The sequence below is a fragment of the Notechis scutatus genome, chromosome 1 (genome assembly GCF_049901735.1).
Source record: "Notechis scutatus isolate UNSWTSFEM ecotype Mainland chromosome 1, rNotScu1.2, whole genome shotgun sequence".
Classification (NCBI taxonomy): Eukaryota; Metazoa; Chordata; class Lepidosauria; order Squamata; family Elapidae; genus Notechis; species Notechis scutatus.
Genome location: NC_142009.1, coordinates 7,628,238 through 7,649,870, shown reverse-complemented (window position 1 = coordinate 7,649,870; position 21,633 = coordinate 7,628,238). Strand labels below are relative to the sequence as shown.

The 21,633-nt window shown below is 45.1% G+C and overlaps 1 protein-coding gene across 6 annotated transcripts in view; it reads right to left on the bottom strand.

The window, feature by feature from the left end:
* Positions 1-21,633, bottom strand: part of BCAS3 (BCAS3 microtubule associated cell migration factor) — a 624,015-nt gene that overhangs the window by 14,193 nt on the left and 588,189 nt on the right. The window lies entirely within an intron of this gene.

The window sequence follows — 21,633 nt, the reverse complement described above, 5'->3', positions numbered from 1 at the left end:
TTCTGTTCAGTTTGGCCTCTTTTGAGATCCCTCTTTTCAAACCAGAGATCCTCTCTGTCCAGAATGTGGACTTTGCTGTCTTTTAAATGCAGATGGACTGTTGAATCTTGTCCTGATGGATTTGTTCTCCTATGTTTTGCCATATGCGTTTATGAAAGGCAGGTAAGAAGCTAGATTTAGATTCTCTGAATGCAAGATTATCAGAAAGAGACCCAACCTAGAATTTAGGAGAAATTTCTTGACAGTGAGAACAATTAAATCAGTGGAACGACTTGCCCTGGCAGAAGTTGTTGGTGTTTCCATCGCTGGAGATTTCTCAAGAAGAGATTGGACAACCATTTTTCCGGAATGGTATGGAGTTTCCTGCTTGAATAGGGGGTTGGACTAGACGACCTCCAAGGTCCCTTCCAACTCTGTCATTTTAAGTTCTAACAATTAAAGTTCTAACAATCTGCACAGACAGACACAGACTCCAGAGAGTAATTAGGACTGCAGAAAAAAACCATTGCTACCAACCTGCCTTCCATGGAGGACCTGTATCCTGCACGAGTCAAAAAGAGGGCTGTGAAAATATCTACAGACCCCTCACATCCTGGACATAAACTGTTTTAACTCCTACCCTCAAAACGATGCTATAGATCCCTGCACACCAGAACAACTAGACACAAGGACAGTTTTTCCCCCGAATGCCATCATTCTGCTAACCAAATAATTCCCTCAACACTGTCCAACTATTTACAAAGTCTGCACTACTATTACTATTAATCTTCTCATCACTCCTTATCACCCCTCCCCTCCCATTTGTGACTGTATGACTGTAACTTTGTCGCTTGCATCCTTACGATTTATATTGATTGTTTCCTGGTATGATTTGATTGCTTATTGTACCCTACAACTATCATTAAGTGTTGTACCTGATGATTCTTGACTCTTTGACAAATGTATCTTTTCCTTTATGTACACTGAGAACATTTGCACCAAGACAAATTCCTTGTGTGTCCAGTCACACTTGGTCAATAAAGAATTCTATTCTATTCTATTCTATTCTATTCTATTCTATTCTATTCTATTCTATTCTATTCTATTCTATTCTATTCTATTCTATTCTATTCTATTCTATTCTGTTCTGTTCTGTTCTGTTCTGTTCTGTTCCATTCCATGGTGGAATTCAGGATTTTTTTTACCACCGGTCTTGTGGGTGTGGCTTGGTGGGCATGGCTTGGTGGGCGTGGCTTGGTGGGCATGGCAGGGGAAGGATACTGCAAAATCCCCATTCCCTCCCCACCCCACAAACCTGCTTTCCAGTTCTGTTCTCCGGTGCAGGGCAACCAAAGAAGACCCAGCCGATCAGCTGGGACTCAATGGGAGGCAGAGAATAGATGTGGGCAGGGCCAGTCAGAGGTAGGATTTGCTGATTCTCCAAACTACTCAAAATTTCCGCTACCGGTTCTCCAGAACTGGTCAGAATCTGCTGAATACCACCTCTGATTCCATTCCATTCCATTCCATTCTATTCTTCTGCTTCATCAGCAATCTTTTTTTTCCATGAAGCAATTATTATTATTATTATTATTATTATTATTATTATTATTATTATTATTATTATTATTATTTTAATATTGGGGTCCATTGAAACACACAATTCTTCACCTGCTGGCTGGTATCCTAGAAACTAGAATTTTATCCCACAAAAATGCTCCTTGCTCAAAAAAAACTGGGTTAAAATATCAATTCAAGGGGGCTGCAAGGCGGTTATGACTATTAAAAGGCCGCAGGCATTTGAGCGGGCGGTGAGGACATTGTGAAGGTGACTGATCTACACATTGTAATGTGCCCACAGCTGAGAAAAAAGAAGAAAAAAAACACACGACTGTGTGAAGTTTCGAGGAGTTAATGAAAAACCGAGACATTCCTTTCTCCGCATCCTACATGCGGAATTCCTTTGGAGTGCTTTCTGGCCTCACGGAGCTAAATGATAGGAGTAAAGATTAAAACTTTCAAAGGCATTCAAGAGAATAAAAAGGAGTTTTTAAGATTCAGTTCCCAGCGTCGAACGCAGCCTGGCGTGCTGCAAACGGTTTAACACCCAGATGAGCAGAATTCCCTGGGTGGGCTAATTACAGATAGTCCTCAACTTACAACAGTTCATTTTGTGAACGTTCAAAGCTACAACAGCGCTGGAAAAAAAAAAGTGACTTATGACCGTTTTTCACACTTTATGACCGTTGCAGCATCCCCAGGGTGAGGGGATCAAAATTCAGAGGTTTGGCAATTGCGTCACATTTATGACGGTTGCAATATCCCGAGGTCAAGTGACCCCCTTTTGCGACCTTCGGACGAGCCACGTCAATCGGGAAGCCAGATTCACTTAAGAACCATATAACTAACTTAACAACTGCAGTGATTCACTTACCAACTGTGGCAAGGAAGGTCATAAAATGGGGCAAAACTCACTTAACAAATGTCTCGCTTAGCCACAGAAATTTTGGCCTCAATTATGGCCGTAAGTTGAGGACTACCTGTAGTGTAAATGGAAACTTTTTGCTGCTTTAGGAAGCTAGGTTTTATCAGAAGTAGACCGCTATCTCCTGATGATTGGCTCTATGTCACCCAGCTGGTTTTCATACCTACAGCGGGACTAGAACTCACAGACACCCGATGATTGGCTCTATGTCACCCAGCCTTTTTCATGCCTAAGGCGGGACTAGAACTCACAGACACCCGATGATTGGCTCTATGTCACCCAGCCTTTTTTCATGCCTAAGGCGGGACTAGAACTCACAGACACCCGATGATTGGCTCTATGTCACCCAGCCTTTTTCATGCCTAAGGCGGGACTAGAACTCACAGACACCCGATGATTGGCTCAAAGTCACCCAGCCTTTTTCATGCCTAAGGCGGGACTAGAACTCACAGACACCCGATGATTGGCTCAAAGTCACCCAGCCTTTTTCATGCCTAAGGCGGGACTAGAACTCACAGACACCTGATGATTGGCTCAAAATCACCCAGCCTTTTTCATGCCTAAGGTGGGACTAGAACTCACAGACACCCGATGATTGGCTCAAAGTCACCCAGCCTTTTTAATGCCTAAGGCGGGACTAGAACTCACAGACACCCGATGATTGGCTCAAAGTCACTCAGCCTTTTTCATGCCTAAGGCGGGACTAGAACTCACAGACACCCGATGATTGGCTCAAAGTCACCCAGCCTTTTTCGTGCCTAAGGCGCGACTAGAACTCACAGACACCTGATGATTGGCTCAAAGTCACCCTGCCTTTTTCGTGCCTAAGGTGGGACTAGAACTCACAGACACCCGATGATTGGCTCAAAGTCACCCAGCCTTTTTCATGCCTAAGGCGGGACTAGAACTCACAGACACCCGATGATTGGCTCAAAGTCACCCAGCCTTTTTTCATGCTTAAGGCAGGACTAGAACTCACAGACACCCGATGATTGGCTCAAAGTCACCCAGCCTTTTTCATGCCTAAGGCGGGACTAGAACTCACAGACACCTGATGATTGGCTCAAAATCACCCAGCCTTTTTCATGCCTAAGGTGGGACTAGAACTCACAGACACCCGATGATTGGCTCAAAGTCACCCAGCCTTTTTCATGCCTAAGGCGGGACTAGAACTCACAGACACCCAATGATTGGCTCAAAGTCACCCAGCCTTTTTTTCATGCCTAAGACGGCACTAGAACTCACAGACACCCGATGATTGGCTCAAAGTCACCCAGCCTTTCTTCGTGCCTAAGGTGGGACTAGAACTCACAGACACCCAATGATTGGCTCAAAGTCACCCAGCCTTTTTTCATGCCTAAGGCGGGACTAGAACTCACAGACACCCGATGATTGGCTCAAAGTCACCCAGCCTTTTTTCATGCCTAAGGCGGGACTAGAACTCACAGACACCCGAGGATTGGCTCAAAGTCACTCAGCCTTTTTTCATGCCTAAGACGGCACTAGAACTCACGGTCTCCTGCTTTCTGGTCTGGTTTCTTAACAAGTAGACCACCTGGCTCGATTTAACCTTTGGATCCCAATCGGTTCAGTCAAAAAGGGCCCAATTATCGTAGGAACCGTCTATCTCCCAAACAGTTTCTGCCTTTCTAGTGAGTTTGACCCATCTGGACGTGCTCCAGATCTTCACAATTAGGTCCTGTCATCTATTGGGCCTGAGCAGTGCCTGCCTTCTGCTACGACATCGCCCTGAATCTGAGGGAGATGAGCGGTTAAGAAATATGAAATGAAAATTAATAAAATTAACCATGAAGGAAAACCAGCTCGAGTTCGAGCCTAGGTAGAGGCAGGTATTACTCTCTCTGGGCGCACTGAGAATATATATCTGCCGAACAAAACTCTGCCTTGGTGACAGGAAGGGCATCCGGCCAGGAAACCCTCTGCTAGCGCCATTCAGTTGCCCAGATGCCACCCTCGCGAGGGATTATGAGGTCATTAAAAGAAAAGGATGAAGCAAAGCCAGCATGAGCTTGGAGTTCCCCAGCTAATCATGCCCTTAACGTTTTCGCTGCCACATTCTTAACTTGGGCTGAATATTTTTTATTATTGTCCGTAGCTGCTATGTTCAAGTTTAATCAGCACTGAAAAAAAACAAAAAAAAAAAAGCCAGTTTCTTTGGCACAGCGTGTAACAAAAGTTTAAAAGTTAGAGTATTAATCTCTTGTCGGCTAAATAATGGAAGGGCCGAGATGTCCCATGGTTAGGCTGTGCTTAGGGCCTGGGTCGGCCTTAATTTGGCCCTGCCCTGGAGATTTGTATGGCTCTACCCTATAGCTTGTCCTGGAAGGGATTAAAAGCATGGCTTTGCTCTCAGGCCTGGAGTGAGGGTGGATGCCAAGCCTTAGTTGGTTTTGCACATGTTTGTTTGTTTTACCCTTCTGGACCAACAACATGCTTTTTAAAAAATCGTTTGGGCTTCCTCTGTGTGTATTGCGTGTCACTCAGAGTCTTTAGGGAGTTGGGAGATCTCCAAATCTAGGAGGGAAAGAGGGAGAAAAGAAAAGAGGGAAGAAGGACTGGAAGGAGAGAGGAAGGAAGGGGAAAAAGGAAGAAAAGAGGAAGGGAAGGGGGAAGGAAATGAAAAGAGAAAAGGGAAGGAAGGAAAAGGAAAGGAAAGGAAAGGGAAGGAGGGAGGGAGGGAGGAGGGAGGAAAATAAAGAGGAGGAAGGAAGGAAGAAGAAAAGAGGGAGCTGAGGAGGAAGGAAGGAGAGAGAGAGAAAGGAAGGAAAGAGAGAGATAGGAAAGGAGAGTATGAGGAAGGAAAAGAGAGAGGGAGAGAGGAAGGAAGGACTCCTTGAGAAATATTGATATTTCCTTGAGGACATTTATCCATCCATTCTATCTATCTATCTATCTATCTATCTATCTATCTATCTATCTATCTATCTATCTATCTATCTATCTATCTATCTATCTAGAATAGAATAGAATAGAATAGAATAGAATAGAATAGAATAGAATAGAATTCTTTTATTGGCCAAGTGTGATTGGACACAAGGAATTTGTCTTTGGTGCATATGCTCTCAGTGTACATAAAGAAAAAATAAAATACATCCATCAAGAATCATAAGATACAGTACTTAGTGATAATCAAAGGTTACTAATAAGCAATCAATTGCTTATTACTCTATCTATCTATCTATCTATCTATCTATCTATCTATCTATCTATCTATCATCTATCTATCTATCTATCTATCTATCTATCTATCTATCCATCCATCTATCATCTCTATCTATCTATCTATCTATCTATCTATCATCTATCTATCTATCTATCTATCTATCTATCTATCCATCCATCCATCAATTTATCTATCTATCTATCTATCTATCTATCTATCTATCTATCTATCTATCTATCTATCTATCTATCTATCTATCCATCTGTCATCCATCCATCCACCCATATCTATCTATCTATCTATCTATCTATCTATCTATCTATCTATCTATCTATCTATCTATCTATCTATCTATCTATCTATCTATCTATCTATCTATCTATCCATCTGTCATCCATCCATCCACCCACATCTATCTATCTATCTACTATCTATCTATCTATCTATCTATCTATCTATCTATCTATCTATCTATCTATCTATCTATCTATCTATCTATCTATCATCTATCTGATCTCACTTTTCCTCCAGGTGCTGAAGAGGATGTTGCTAGGACACCCTCCTTCAGAACAAACAGCCCATGGGATAGGTTTTGGTAAGAGAGAAAGAGAAAGAAAGAAAGAGAAAGAGAGAGTGAGAGCCATGAACTCCCACAGTGGAGGGCGGAGAGCCTGTGTCTTCTCAGTTTTAATCCGCCTCTTTGCTGCTTCCCTGCTCTCGTTCTGGAAATCCAGGATCTGGATCTGGGTTCTTTGCTTTTGAGGCCTGGCAATTCTCCCAAGCCCTCTTCTCTCCTCCAAACAGGCTCAAGTCCATGTCCTGTTTTGCAAAAACCAGTGACCTGCAACAACCGTGAAAGGAGAAACACTGCTTGCCCCTCCATACCAGTGGATAAATCTCTCGCTGGCCGGAGTTTTGCCCAAGTCCCAAGAGTCATCTGGTTTTTATTTGTGACACGAAATGCAATTAGCCCTGGCAACGCAGCAGAAGAATTCAATAAAAGGGAGCTTTGCTCTTTAATGGGTGGATTGTGACATCTTCACCCCCCATAAATATTAATTAAGAAAACTGCAGTTGTTCCATGCCCTCCTTCCCAAGCAAGCAGAGGCCTGGATGGACAGACTGAGGGATGGGTGGAGGAGGGTGGTTATTTTTTGGCGGGGTGGATTTTTAAAACATCGCTGAGCGTGACCTCTGCAAGCTAGGGGGTAAGAGCACCTCCTATGTCTCTGGAGTGTCCTGAAAAAAATTAGAATTTCATAGTGAATTGATATTTCTAACCAGAGATGGGCAGCTGGGGGTTCGCAGGAGTTCGGGAGAGCCCCTAGCTAAGATTCTGCGCTGTTCGAAGAACCCCCCAAATCCCACTCCTGGCTGGCCCCCCCACCCCAACCCCACCCCTCCCAGGAGTCCCCACACAACCCATTTTGGATGCAGGTTAAGTGCAGGGCGCGCATGGAAACTCAGGGAGGGCGAAAAACAGGCCTCCCGGAAGTTCCAAAAGTCCAGAAACGGACCCATTTCTGGCCTCCGGAGGGCCTCTGGAGCCTGGGGAAGGCCATTTTCGCCCTTCAGGAGGCTCGAGGGAAGCCTCCGGAGTCTGGGGAGAGTGAAAAAAGGGCCTCCTGGAAGTTCTGGAAGGCCAGAAAGAGGCCCATTTCTGGTCTCTGGCAGGCCTCCGGAGCCTGGGGGAGGCTGTTTTCGCCCTCCCGAAGGCTCGAGGGAAGCCTCCGGAGTCTGGGGAGAGTGAAAAAAGGGCCTCCCAGAAGGGTCCATTTCCGGCCTCCAGAGAGCCTCCGGAGCCCGGGGAGGCCGTTTTCACCCTCCAGAGGCTTGACAAAAGTCTCTGGAGCCCGGAGAGGGCAAAAACGCCACCCCCACCACGGTGCAGGAGGCTAACTAGGCCACACCCATCATGGCCACACCCACCCAGCAACTGGGCAGGGAACCCTTTGCTAAAAATTTTGAAGCCCACCCCTGTTACTAACGCATCTATATACAACAGCCCTTTCCCCTTCTTAACTGCACAAAAATACAGAACTTATTATAACAACCCATGCAGTTTCTTTAATCCAGCACTGGGATGGTGACACTGCAAAGAAAAAATTAATAAATAAACAGAGAGTCACTTTGGTCTGGTGGTTAAGGCGCCATTCTAGAAAGCAGGAGACAATGAGTTCTAGTCCTGATTTAGCCATGAAAGCTGGCTGGGTGACTTTTGGTCCAGTCCCTCTCTTTCTCAGCCCAACCCACCTCACAAGGTTGTTGTTCTGGGGAAAATAGAAGGAGAAAATAGTATTAGATATATTTGCTGCCTTGAGTTAGTTATAAAAATAATAAAGGGGGAAGATAAATTAGAAGGAAGATAGATAGGTAGATAGACAGATAGATATAAATGACATAGATAGATAGATAAATTGAAATAGATGATATAGATAGATGACAGATAGATGAGGTAGATATAGATTGAGATGGATAGATATAAATGATATAGATAGATGATAGATAGACAGAGATAGATTGAAATAGATGATACAAATAGATAGAGATGAGAGAGAGATAAAGAGGAGATGATAGGTAGATAGATAGATATGAGAGAGAGAGACAGACAGACAGACACACACACACAGAGGGGGGCAGACAGACAGAGAAACAAACAAACAAACAAACAAATAAACAGATAAATATTGTGGATCTGAGCTTGAATCTGTTGCATTAATCTCATCAGAAATGTTCCTGCTACCATGTCAACCATCCTTGCCAGCGTTCCAAACTCAAAATGGTTCCGTTCTAAGCTCAAAATATTCTCTTCCGAATTGGAAGCGAAGTCATTCCAGGGCTGGAAGAATCTGGATAAGATTGGAACAGCCTTTCTGGAATTGGAACAAGCATTCCACCTTTGAAATAGGGTGACGCACTTCACACTGCAAACATCTTGCATACTTCTTCCCGGCTATTTAAAAAGATGCGATTATTTGCCCATGCCCAGTTTTAATTGCCTGGCAAAGAGGATGCGGAGGACAGCTCCTGACCTCCGAAACATCCATTTCAGAGTCCCAAAGATGCTTTTCCAAAAGGCAACTGGACTATTTTTGGTTGCTTTTTTTTTTTTTTTGGAAGATGTTTCGCTTCTCATCCGAGAAGCTTCTTCAGTTCTTCAGAAGCAGCTTCTTGGAGGAGAAATGAAAGGTCTTCAAAGGAAAAAACAAAAAACCCCAAAAGTCCCAGTTGCCTTTTGGGGGAAAAAAAAAAAAAAAGCACCTTTCGGACAACCACGGCCTGGATGGCTGAGAATCTCCACAGACATCCATTTTGGGAACTAGCTCTCTTTCATGGAGGTCTGTATCCATGGTAAAAAAACAAAACAAAATCAAAATGGCGGCCTCAACTTTGTGACTTAAGCTCTTTTGAAGGGTGTTGCAATGCCTTTGTTTTCCTTCAAAAAAGAGGCATATATCTTAAGTTTATTTGCCTTTTTTTTGGGGGGGTTACTTTAGATAACCAGGAGAGAGAGATTCAGGTTCCATAAACCAGATTTAAATATTATCTGCACGCCGCAAAAGATGAAAGTCTCCGTTTTGCTTGCAAGCTGTTCAAAGCCAGCACCAGACGGGCTGTTTATCCCCTGGGAAATTTGAGATGTTAGCGAAGAGGGTGCCAGACAAAATGCTCAGTTGTTTTTCGCATCTACCTGGCGATGCCGGCTGAAGCGTTCAATGGAAAACTACAGCTAATCCTTCATTTATAATCATTCGTTTAGCCATTGTTCAAAATTACAGTTGCACTGAAAAAAAGGGACTGGTTCTTGCAGTTGCCTCTTGGATTATCAAACCAGCGGTCCTCTCTGTCCAAAATATGGACTTTGCTTGCAGAGAAGAACAGCAAAGATGATTAGGGGACTGGAGGATAAAACATATGAAGGACGGTTACAGGAACTGGGTAGATCTATTTTAATGAAAAGAAGGACTTGGATGAGATGAGACCAGTCTTCCAATATTTCAAGGACTGCCACAAAGAAGAGGAAGTCAAACTATTCTCCAAACCACCTGAAGGCAGGACAAGAAGCAATGGTTGGAACCTAATCAATGGAAATTAATCAAGGAGAGAATCAAATTAGAAATAAAGAGAAATGTCCTGATGGTTAGAACAATTAATCAGTGGAACGACTTGCCTTCAGAAATTGTGGGTGCTCCAATGTGGAGGTTTTTAAGAAGAGCTCGGACAACCATTTGTCTGAAATAATATAGGCTTTGGACTAGAAGGGGTTGGGCTAGAAGACCTCCAGGATCCCTTTCAACTCTATTATTGTGTCTTCAAGTAACTGTCTCAGCGTCACCAAGGTCACGGCAGAGACAAGCCGTTTCTCCTCACCTGCTCTTCAAGCGTAACATTGAGGTGTGTTCCCATTGTTGAGTAGAGTGTCCTTTTCCTGAGACAAATTTGCCCAGGGAGAAAGGAAGATCCTACATGAGGTTGTAGGCAGCTATGGCAGCTTTAGGGAACTTAGGGGTAAAACATATGAAGGAATTGAGTATGTCTAGCTTAATGAAAAGAAGGACTAGGGGTGACATGATAGCAATATTTTAGCATTTGAGGGGCTGCCCCAAAGAAGAGGGAGTCAAGCTATTCTCCAAAGCACCTGAAGGCAGGACAAGAAGCAATAAGGATGGAAACTCATCAAGGAGAGAAGGAACCTGGAATTAAGGAGAAATTTCCCAATAATTAGAACAATTAATCAGTGGGACCGCTTGCCTTCATAAGTTGTGAATGCTCCAACACTGGAAGTTTTTAAGAAGAGATTGGACAGCCATTTGTCTGAAATGGTATAGGGTCTCCTGCTTGAGCAGGGGGTTGGACTAGAAGACCTCCAAGGTCCCTTCCAGTTCCATTATTCTTACTGGTTGTCCTTGATTTACGACCGCCGTTGAGCCCAAACTTTCTGTTGCCAAGGGCGATAGTTGTTAAGTGAGCTTTGTCCCATTGTACGATCTTTCTTGCCACAATTTTTAAGCGAATCACTGCCGTTGTTAAATTAATAACGCATTGTGAAGTGAATCTGGCTTCCCCTCTTGATTTTGCTTGTCAGAGGGTCGCAAAAGCTGACAAGAACAACCATCTTGTCTGAAATAGTCTAAGGTCTCCTGCTTTGAGCAGCGGGTTGGACTACAAGACCTCCAATGTCCCTCTGCTATTCTATATTCTAAATACCAAAAGGACGCATATAGACTGGGTGAAACCAGGCTCAATAGCAGTAATTGGGAGAGGGATCTTGGGGTCTTAGTGGACAACCATCTAAATAGGAGCCAGCAGTGTGCAGCAGCAGCCCAAAAAGCCAACGCAATCCTAAATTGCATTAGCAGAGGGATACAGCTTGGCTGGCTCAGAAATTCTGGGAGCTGAAGTCCACAGGTCCTAAACTTTGCCCAAGCTGCCCACCCTTGTGGCCACCCAAGAGCCTCAGCCTCCAGCCTCTTCATATCCCAGACTGTGACACATTCCTCCTCCGAGGGAGCAGAAATCCAAGCCACAACAGGCCGCTGGCATCCTCAGCATTCCAAGTACTTAGGCCTGGCACCTCAGCCAAATCAACAAGCCTCTACAGACTCCCAGCAATTTCTCACACCAGCCTCGTGTCAGCCCCGTCGGCGCCTGCTGAGCCAACATTGTCTGGTCAAGGAGAGGATTCAGGAGTTCAGACCGAAAAAACGTCAAGCCGACCAGATCAAGTGCACGCTGCTCTTGGGGGGGCAGCTCAGAAGGGTCCAGGGAGGGATACCTCACCAGCTTCGCTGGACCTGCCTTAAATTGTGTTAAGTCAGCCATTCTCAAGTTGATGCCTTTTGTTTTGCCTAGATTGGACTTCGACTCCCAGAATCCCTTAGTACAATATTGGCCTTTGCTTCGCACTTCCGTGGAGGCCATTAGGTTGATGAAGACCAAGTTAAGAAAAATGGTGGGCTAGTAATCTGGGGGTCTTAATTAACTGGTATTTTTAATCTCTCCCCCCTCATTCATATCTTATCTGCCTGTCTATCTATCTATCTATCTATCTATCTATCTATCTATCTATCTATCTATCTATCTATCTATCTATCTATCTATCTATCTATCTATCTATCTATCTATCTATCTATCCATCCGTCTGTCCATCTATCTGTCTGTCTGTCTCTGTCTGTCTGTCTGTCTGTCTGCCTGTCTATCTGTCTATCTATCTATCTATCTATCTATCTATCTATCTATCTATCTATCTATCTATCTATCTATCTATCTATCTATCTATCTAATATCTCTTTTCCGCTCTTCATCCATTCCCTCTCTATTGATCTATCATCATCTGTCTGTGTCTCTCTCTTTCTCTCTCTACCTATATCTGTCTATTTATCTCTCTCTACCTCTATCTATCTATCTATCTATCTATCTATCTATCTATCTATCTATCTATCCATCTCCATCCATCCATCCATCCATCCCTGGTCTACAGAGATGCTAATTCCTGGAATTGAAAGTCATAATAATATCCACAGTACATGCACACTTCATGCAGAGGGAGAAGGGGTCCTTAACCCCTTGACCCTGAGCTCCTCCAGTTCTGGCATCCCTAGTTTTGCAAGGATCTCTGGGATGGAGGAACCTAGCCTTGAGGGATAAGGCTTCCTCGATCCTGGACTTTGGGAAACTGAAAGATCCTTAATTCGGAAAGGCAAAGGCCCAAATTCACAGGAATAGCTTTTCAATAACACAGCCCTCATTCCAGATCCATCCCATTCCAATATCTCCATGTTTCTCCAAGCCTCCAAAGTCCAATCTTGGGACAAGCATTCCCTGGGTTTCATCGTCTTTACCCATTTTTTTCTCTTTCCCTCCTCCTCCTCCTCCTCCTCCTCCTCCTCTTCCTCGGAAATTGCCTTTCTCTTCTGGCAGGCGCCAGTCAGAGAAGGGTTAAGAAAATGTTTATCACAAGGCTGGCTTCAGAGTTGAAAGTAATGTGATCAGTAATGAATTTTGCGTTACATTAGGGTTGTATAAATGGACAGACAAGCACAGACACCAAGTGGCCAGGAGTCAGGGCTAATTTAATGAGGCTAAAATAGAGACAGCACCAATTAGACGCCGGGCCAGCTCAGCGCTCCTGCAGGGACCGCAAATGAATAGGTACAAATCAAATTAGGGACTAATAGAAGCAGTATAACAGAGGGCAGTCAATGCTAAATGCATTTGGGCCTTATGACCTCCCTGCTCTGAACAACAGAATCCTAAATTTGGAGGCAGGGAGGGAGAAAGAGAGAGATCGAGAGACAGAGAGAAGAATGGGAAGAAAGGGAGACAAATGAGAGTGAAAGGGAAAAACAGAGGAAGAGTAAGAAAGAGGTAGAGAAGGAGAAAAAAATAGGAAGTAAGAAAGACAAATGAGAGAGAGTGTGTGAAGGAGAAAGAAAGAGAATGAGAGAGGAACAAAATGAAAGAGGGAGAGAAAGAGAAAGAGAGAAAAATAGGAAGAAAGAGAGAGAGGGAGAAAAAGAGAAAAAGGAGAGAAAGACAGAGAAAGACCAAAAGAAAGAAGAGGATAGCAAGAAAGAGAAAGGAGAGAAAGGGAGAAGAGAGAGAGAAAGAAAGAGGAGGAGGACAGCAAGAAAGAGAGAGAAAAGAGAGAAAGAGGAGAGAGAACGAAAGGAGAGAAAGAATGAGAGAAAGAGAAAGAAAGGAGAGAAAGGTAGAAAGAGAAACAGTGAAAGAGAAAGAAAAAGAAGAGAGAGAGACAGATGAAGAGGATAGAATGATAATCAAGGAAAATCTTGCCTGTTAAAAAAAATTAACCCAACAACACAAAACTGCACAGCTTGCAAGAGAGGGTTGGGAAAATATCTCAGAGTCAGCCATTTTGCACAGGCATTTCCTTCCCCAGGGAACAAGACCCACAGTGCCAAACGGGATCGCTGTCTGTGCACTCATCCGATGCTCAGAGGAAGAGAGCTGAAATTCTCACCAAGCCAGGTCAGGCAGAGGGCTGGCTGGCAGCAAGGGCTTCCTTAGCTGGAACTGGCAGCGGCTCTCCGAAAGGATGAACAATGCGGGAACAATGGGGAATTCACACGTATCTTGTGTAAATCGGTGTGTGCAGTGGTGGGTTTCCAACTTGTATCCTACCGGTTCTATACGCGTGTGTGTTTCCCGCAGGCACTCATGCTTTGCGTGCGCAGGGCTCAAACACCGACCTCTGTCAATGGTGGTGAGCTGAGCTGTTTTTTTAGCTCAGCTGAGGCGCGGCAATCCGTTCTGCTGTGCGAATCAGCTGAGGTAAAAAACAAGGGAATATAGGAGAGGGAACAGTGGGGGCGGGGTGTGTGGGGACAACCAGAGGTGGTATTTGCCCGTTCTCCAAACTGCCCAAAATTTCTGCAACCAGTATGCTAGAACCGGTCCAAACCGGCTGAATACCACCTCTGGGTGAGTGTGTGTGTGTCTGTGGCTTTAGGGTGGGTGGATGTCCGGGGAGACAAGACCAGACAACGCAGGTAGTCCTTGACTCGTCCTCGACAGTTCGTTTAGTGACCATTGCAAGTCGTAATGTGCTGAACAACCTGACTTAGGATGGTCGATCACACGACCGGTGGTCACGTGGTCAAAATTCAGGCACCAGGCAACTGACTCACATTTATGATTGCTGCAGTGTCCCAGAGTCATGTGGTGATCCTCCTTTTATGACTCTCCGACAAGCAATTGCGACAACCGGATTCAACGCACAGCCGCGTTACCAACTTCACAGCCACGGTGATTCATGGAACACCTGAGGTGAGAAAGGACTCAAAATAAGGCCAAGCTCACAACCGCCTTGTTTCACGACAGAAATTTTGGGCTCAGTGGTGGTCATAAGTCGAGGACTACCTGCACAGAACAGAGGAACATGCGTATTCATTTTCCCTCAACTGCTCTCAGCTAGAGCAATTTTAAAGGATGCCTCCATTTCATTTACGGCTGCCTCTCTATCTGTGCTCTCTGGTGTTTGGGAGGGAGCATGGGCCTTGTCCAAATTGAGCCCCTGATGCACCCTGTTAACTCCAGAAGAAAGACGGTTTTTGTAGACTCTGAGTGGAGCCTTGTTACTTTTCCTTTTTTTGGGAGGAAACAGCAAATTTCTCTCTCTAGGGATTGATTATGATTATGCCATAGAATTGTTGATGTTTTTGTTTTTTCTTCTTCTTCTTCTTCCTCCTCCTCCTCCTCCTCCTCCTCCTCCTCCTCCTCTTCTTCTTCTTCTTCCTCCTCCTCCTCCCCTCCTCCTTCTTCTTGTCCTCCTCCTCCTCCATCTCCTCTTCTTCTTCTCTTCCTCTTCCTCCTCTTTTTCTCCTCCTCCTCCTCATTCTTTCATCTCCTCCTTCATCTCCTCCTCCTCTTCTTCTTCTTTTCTTCTTCTTCATCTCCTCTTCTCCTCTTCCTGTTCTTCTTCTCCTCCTCCTCCTCATTCTTTCATCTCCTCCTCCTCCTCTCTCTTCTTCTCCTCTCCTCCTCCTCCTCCTCCTCCTCCTCCATCTCCTCTTCTTCTTCTCTTCCTCTTCCTTCTTTTCTCCTCCTCCTCCTCATTCTTTCATCTCCTCCTTCATCTCCTCCTCCTCCTCTTCTTCTTCTTCTTCTTCTTCTTCTCTCTTCTCCTCTTCCTTCTTCTCCTTCCTCTTCTCTCCTCTTTCATCTCTCCTCCTCCTCTTCTTCTTCTTCTTCTTCTTCTTCTTCTCCTCTCCTCCTCTTCCTGTTCTTCTTCTTCTTCTTCTTCTCTTCTTCTCTCTTCTCCTCTTCTCTTCTCCTCCTTCTTCTTCTTCTTCTCTTCTCCTCTTCTCTTCTCCTCCTCTCCTCATTCTTTCATCTCCTCCTTCATCTCCTCCTCCTCCTCCTCTTCTTTTCTTCTCCTTCATCTCCTCCTCACCATTGTGATTCACTTAACAACCATGGCAAAAAGTTCATACAATTGAATGTGACTCACTTAACCACTATCTAGCTTCGGAACAGAAATTCCTGTCCCCATTTGTGGTCGGAAGTTGAGGACTACCTGGTACTTCCAGATAGGAAAGCAGATGTGTGGGTTAGTGAAGGAATGGAGAGCAGATGGACACAGAGAGAGAGAGAGAGAGAAAGAGGGAGGGAGGGGAGGAAGGAAAGGGGCGAGCAGGTGCTAATAGCATCCTGAAGGAATAAAACAGAAATAGGCTTTATTTTAAGAGCCGTGGCCATCTGGATCCATTAGTAATTCCTAAACTGAGCACCAGATAGGTTAATATGCTGCAAAGTGTACATTTATTCAAGAAATGGAATCTCTCAAGAAGCATAAGAGGCCAATTTAATGAGCCCTCGTCCAGTACAGGAAGTCCTCGACTTACGACTACAATTGAGTTCAAAATTTCTGTTGTTAAGCCAGAATAGTTGTTAAGTGAATCTTGTCCCTTTTACAGCTGGGTCTCGCCACAATTGAATCAGTGCGGTTGTTATGTTAGTCACATGGTTGTTAAGCAAATCTGGCTTCTCCGTTGACTTTCCTCATCAGAAGGTCGTTGTAACTTCAAATGGTCACTAACTGTTGTAAGACTACCTGTATTCTGTGTCCTGCAGTGGTTTCCCATGTTCATTCTGGAACCCCATCCTGGGGTCATGGGCGGATTTCCCCTCTTCTGCTCCTGTTCTTCAGCACCTGGTTTTCATGACCTGTCATCTTGGATCATAGCACAGAATGGAGGATCAGAAGATTCCTCGGAAGGGTCTATGACAATTCACCACGGCCATCTTACTACAACCAACCTGCCATGGCTAACTTGCCATAGTCAACTCACAATGGCCAGCTCGCCACAGCTAACTCACCACAGCCAACTCACCACAGCTGACTCACCATGGCCAACTCACCACAGCCAACTTGCCATGGCCAACTCATTATGGCCAATTCACCATGGCCAACTCACCACAGCTAACTTGCCATGGCCAACTCATTATGGCCAATTCGCCATGGCCAACTCACCACAGCCAACTTGCCATGGCCAACTCATTATGGCCAATTCGCCATGGCCAACTCACCACAGCCAACTTGCCATGGCCAACTCATTATGGCCAATTCACCATGGCCAACTCACCACAGCCAACTTGCCATGGCCAACTCATTATGGCCAATTCACCATGGCCAACTCACCACAGCTAACTCGCCATGGCCAACTCATTATGGCCAATTCACCATGGCCAACTCACCACAGCTAACTTGCCATAGTCAATTCACAATGGCCAGCTCGCCACAGCTAACTCGCCACAGCCAACTCACCACAGCTAACTCACCATGGCCAACTCACCACAGCCAACTTGCCATGGCCAACTCATTATGGCCAATTCACCATGGCCAACTCACATGATCAAAAAACTTGCCACAACCAACTCGCTGTGGGAGAACTTGCTGCGGGACAAGAGTTACGCTAATATCAAAGAAATATGGAATAGAATCATGAAAGAAAGGATGCCAAGGGAGGGACAGAATGAATTGTGAATTAAAATATCTTTAAATTTTATTTGAAATAATTAAATAGAATTGTTAAATCGTCTTGCAGAGAGTGGGCTGTGGTGAGTTGGCTGTGGCAAATTGTCCTAGACCAGGGGTGTCCAACCTTGGCAACTTTAAGACTTGTGGACTTCAACTCCCAGAATTCCTCAGCCAGCTTTGCTGGCTGAGGAATTCTGGGAGTTGAAGTCCACAAGTCTTAAAGTTGCCAAGGTTGGACACCCCTGTCCTAGACCCTTCCGTGCAAAATCAACGGGGAAGCTAGACTCACAGAACAACCACGCCACTAACATGAAAACCGCAGCAATTTGTTTAACAACGGTGGCAAGATAGGTTGTAAAAAGGGGGCCGAAACTCACTGAACAACAGTTTGGCTGAGCATCAGGAAAATTTGGGCTCCGTGGTGGCCATACGTCGAAGACTACCTATACTTTCCCATGAGGTTCCAGTCCATTTGAAAGCCACTTCAGACTTGTGTCCCAGCGTGGGCTGCGTTCGAGAGACGAGCGCATGGATTTCTCAGGCAGCTACGTGGCGGTCGCAAATAATCTTGTCTTTTCTTGGGAATTTGTGAGTGGTTTTTTTCCCCTTTTTTATTCCCCAGTCCCCTTTTGTTTCATTTCCTTGGATGGGATAAAATTACCCTTTTCCTACATTATGGATCATTTCCTATTCCTCTGTATTCCACTTCCCTCTTAGTGCCAACATCCCGAGTTATTTTTTACTTAAGAGAACCAATATAGAATCCTACACAAAAATGAAAGTCCAATTAAAAACACACACACACACACACTCTTTTTAACAAAGGATGCTCTACAGGTAGACCTTGACTGACAACTGTTCATTGAGTGACCGTTCCAAGTTACAACGGCGCTGAGAAAAGGGACTTATGGCCGTTCTTCACACTTACGACCGTTACAGCTTCCCAACAGTCACACGATCAAAATTTAGGAACTTAGTAATTGATTCATATTTATGACGGTTGCAGCGTCTTGGGATCCCCTTTTGCGAACTTCTGATAAGCAAAGTCAATGGGTGGGGGAAGACAGATTCACTTAATGACCGTGTTGCTAACTTAACGACTGCTTAACAACGGTGGCAAGCAAGTTCGTAAAATGGATCAAACTCACTTAACAAATGTGAAGTGTTATTTTTTTTTAAAATTTATTCTGACCTGTAAACTTGATACAACATCATTGATACTAGTTTTACAATTGTTAATTACATTAATTGTTATTGTTCACTACTCTTACCTACTCGTTAACTTTAGTAATAACTTAATTCACTTAACGACCGTGTTGCTGACTTAACAAGAGTCATGACTCCCATTTGTCTGCCATTTGTCAGAAATGGTGTAGGGTCTCCCGCTTGGGTGGTGAGTTGGACTAGATGACCTATAACCGTGATGGCACGCAGAGCTATTTGTGCCAGCACGCAAGCAGCAGGCAAACTGTAATACCGGAAGTGACTAAATGGGCCTATTATTCGGCTTGCAAAGCGTGTGGGAGGCCAAAAAAGGCCTCAAACCAGCCAAAAATCACCTGTGAGGCGCAGTGCAGGTAAGGGGGTGGCAGGGGGGAGGGGGAGATTGCGTATGCATGCGCAGGGTGTGTGTGTAGGGCATGCGCATTGTCTTCTGGGTGCGGGCACATGAGCGTGTGAGTACAAGCGCACGCACAATTTTTGGCACAGGAGCCCAAAAAGGTTAACCACCACTGACCTATAAGGTCCCTTCCAACTCTGATTATCTGTTATTATTATTATCTTAACAACCGTGGCAAGAAAAAATCATACAACAGGGGCTGAACTCACTGAAAAAAAATGTTTCATTTAGCTACTTAAATTCTGGGCTTAATTGTGGTCGTAAGTCGAGGACTACCTGCTCCTGGGAAGGCAAGCAACAGGGGAATTTATTTTTGGCTCTACAGGCAGTCCTCCACTTACAACTATTTGTTTAGCGGCCGTTCAATATGACAACGGCACTACAAAGCATGACTCGGAATCAGTCCTTGAATTATAAACCGTCAACAGAATCCCCAAGGCCGCATGATCAAAATCAGTGAATTCACTTAACAACGGTGAAAGCGAAGGTCGTAACGTGGGCCAAAATGCACTTAACAATGATCTTGCTCAGCAATAGAAATGTTGGGCTCAACTGTGGTTGTAAGTTGAGGATTACTTGTATTTCCGCCGCAGTCTTGCCTGGCTGCAGACACACCCAAGTAGAAAACCATGGGGTGTTTTTTTTGCACAGGGATGACTTTCCTTTCTCTGTGCTGGGCTGCTCTGAACCATCAAGAGAAGGTGAGAGAACTGGAGAGAACTGGAGTCTTGGGGTTCCCCTCTCGTTGGCCAAAGTACCCCGAAGACGAAAGATTTTAACCCGAAATGTCACGATCACTGCTAGCAAATTCACCACCATGCCTCGTCAGTCAAGGATGCTCAAAACTACCACTCAAAATTTGAAAGAAATTCTAAAACATTCCAAGAGAAAACAGTCCTGTGGTGGTGGAAGAAAAGTTCTTGAGGTAGAGCAAAATGGACTTTTGCTTATAATTTAGAATTCCTTCTTTCCCTCTTTCCTTCTATCCATCTTCCTTCCTTCCTTCCTTCCTTCCCTTCATCCCTCCTTTCTTCTTTCCTCCCTCCATTCTCCTATCCACTCCTTCCTTCTCCTGTCCCTCCCTCCTTCCCTTCCTTCCTGTTTTCACCATGCTCCCTTCCTTCTTTCTCTTATCTCCTTCCTTCCTAATTTGCTCCCTCTCTTTCCCATTCTCCCTCCCTCTCTTTCCCACTCTCCATCTTCCTTCCTTCCTCCATCCCTCTCTCCCTCCATCTTCCTTCCTTCCTTCTTTTCTTCCCTCCATTCCTCTCTTTCCCTCTGTACATCTTCTCCCTCCCTCCCTCCCTCCCTTCCTTCCTGTTTTTCCTCCATTCGCTTTCCCTCTCTCCTTTCATCCCTCTCTCCCTCCCCGTCTTTCCCTCTCTCCATCTTCCTCCCTCCCTCAATCCCTCTCTTCCCCTCTCTCCTTCCTTCCTTCTTTTCATCCCTCTCTTTCCCTCTCTCTTTTCCTTCCTTCCTTTTCTTCCTTCCTTCCCTCACTCCCTCCCTTCCTCCCTCCTTCCTTCCTCTCTCCCTCCTTCCCTCCATCTTCCTTTCTCCTTTCCTCCCTCCCTTTTCTCCTTTTCCTCTGATCTTTTTCTACCTGGCCTACCTGTGTTCCTCTACCTAGCTCCGGTTCTGATGCTATTGGGGTTCTTTAGCTGTCACTCCAGCCAGAAATTCGCCCAACGCCAGCCCTGCTCACCCAACGCAGACAGCATTTGTAATTTGCAAGCGTTCTCCGATCCCTAAGGCCTCTTGAGCATAATCTCCTAAGAGCCGTGCCATTTATGTTAATGGGCCCTTTAATTTACCACAGTAATGGACTCTGGTGAAGATGGATTAATTTGGATTAGGGTAGCCAGCACTTTGTGGAAGGCAGATAATTACACACCCCAATTCTCTTCTGTGCAGAGCTGCCAACTGTGATACACACATGGGGTGTGTGTGTGTGAGAGAGTAACATTCCTGGTGGGTGCAAAGCGGGTGCGAGAAAGAATAAGGGTGATTTTTGGGTCAAGTCTCAGAGCCAAAGCAGTCCAGTACAATAGCTGTACTGGCTAATATAAATAAATGTAACCATTTACTGGAATATTACAGCTTTTAAAGCTCACAGCCGGTCGGTCCCCCTTGGTTCAAATGGATTCATCTATCCTTCTCTCCTTTCCAGCATCATCTGACAGTTTTGGATCATATGAGACACCATAGAACAGCCTCTCTCAACTTCTGGTCTGGAACCCCCAGAATCTCCCAACAATGTGGACAACAATGAACTGGGGATTGTAGCACCCAAAGGTTTTCCAACTAAAGGACACCACACCATCATGCCTAAGGTGAGACTAGAACTCACTGTCTCCTGGTGAGTGGCTCAAAGTCACCCAGTTGGCTTTCATGCCTAAAACAGGACTAGAACTCACTATCTCCTGGTGATTGGCTCAAAGTCACCCAGCTGGCTTTCATGCCTAAGGCAGGACTAGAACTCACTGTCTCCTGGTGATTGGCTCAAAGTCACCCAGCTGGCTTTCATGCCTAAGGCAGGACTAGAACTTCCTGTCTCCTGGTGATTGGCCCAGTCACTCAGTTGGCTTTCACGCCTAAAGCAGGACTAGAACTCACTGTCTCCTGGTGATTGGCTCAAAGTCACCCAGCTGGTTTTCATGCCTAAGGTGGGACTAGAACTTCCTGTCTCCTGGTGATTGGCCCAGTCACTCAGTTGGCTTTCACGCCTAAAGCAGGACTAGAACTCACTGTCTCCTGGTGAGTGGCTCAAAGACATCCAGCTGGTTTTCATGCCTAAGGCGAGACTACAACTCACGGTCCCCCAGCTTCTGTTGCTTTTCCCACTAGAGCAAACCGGCTTT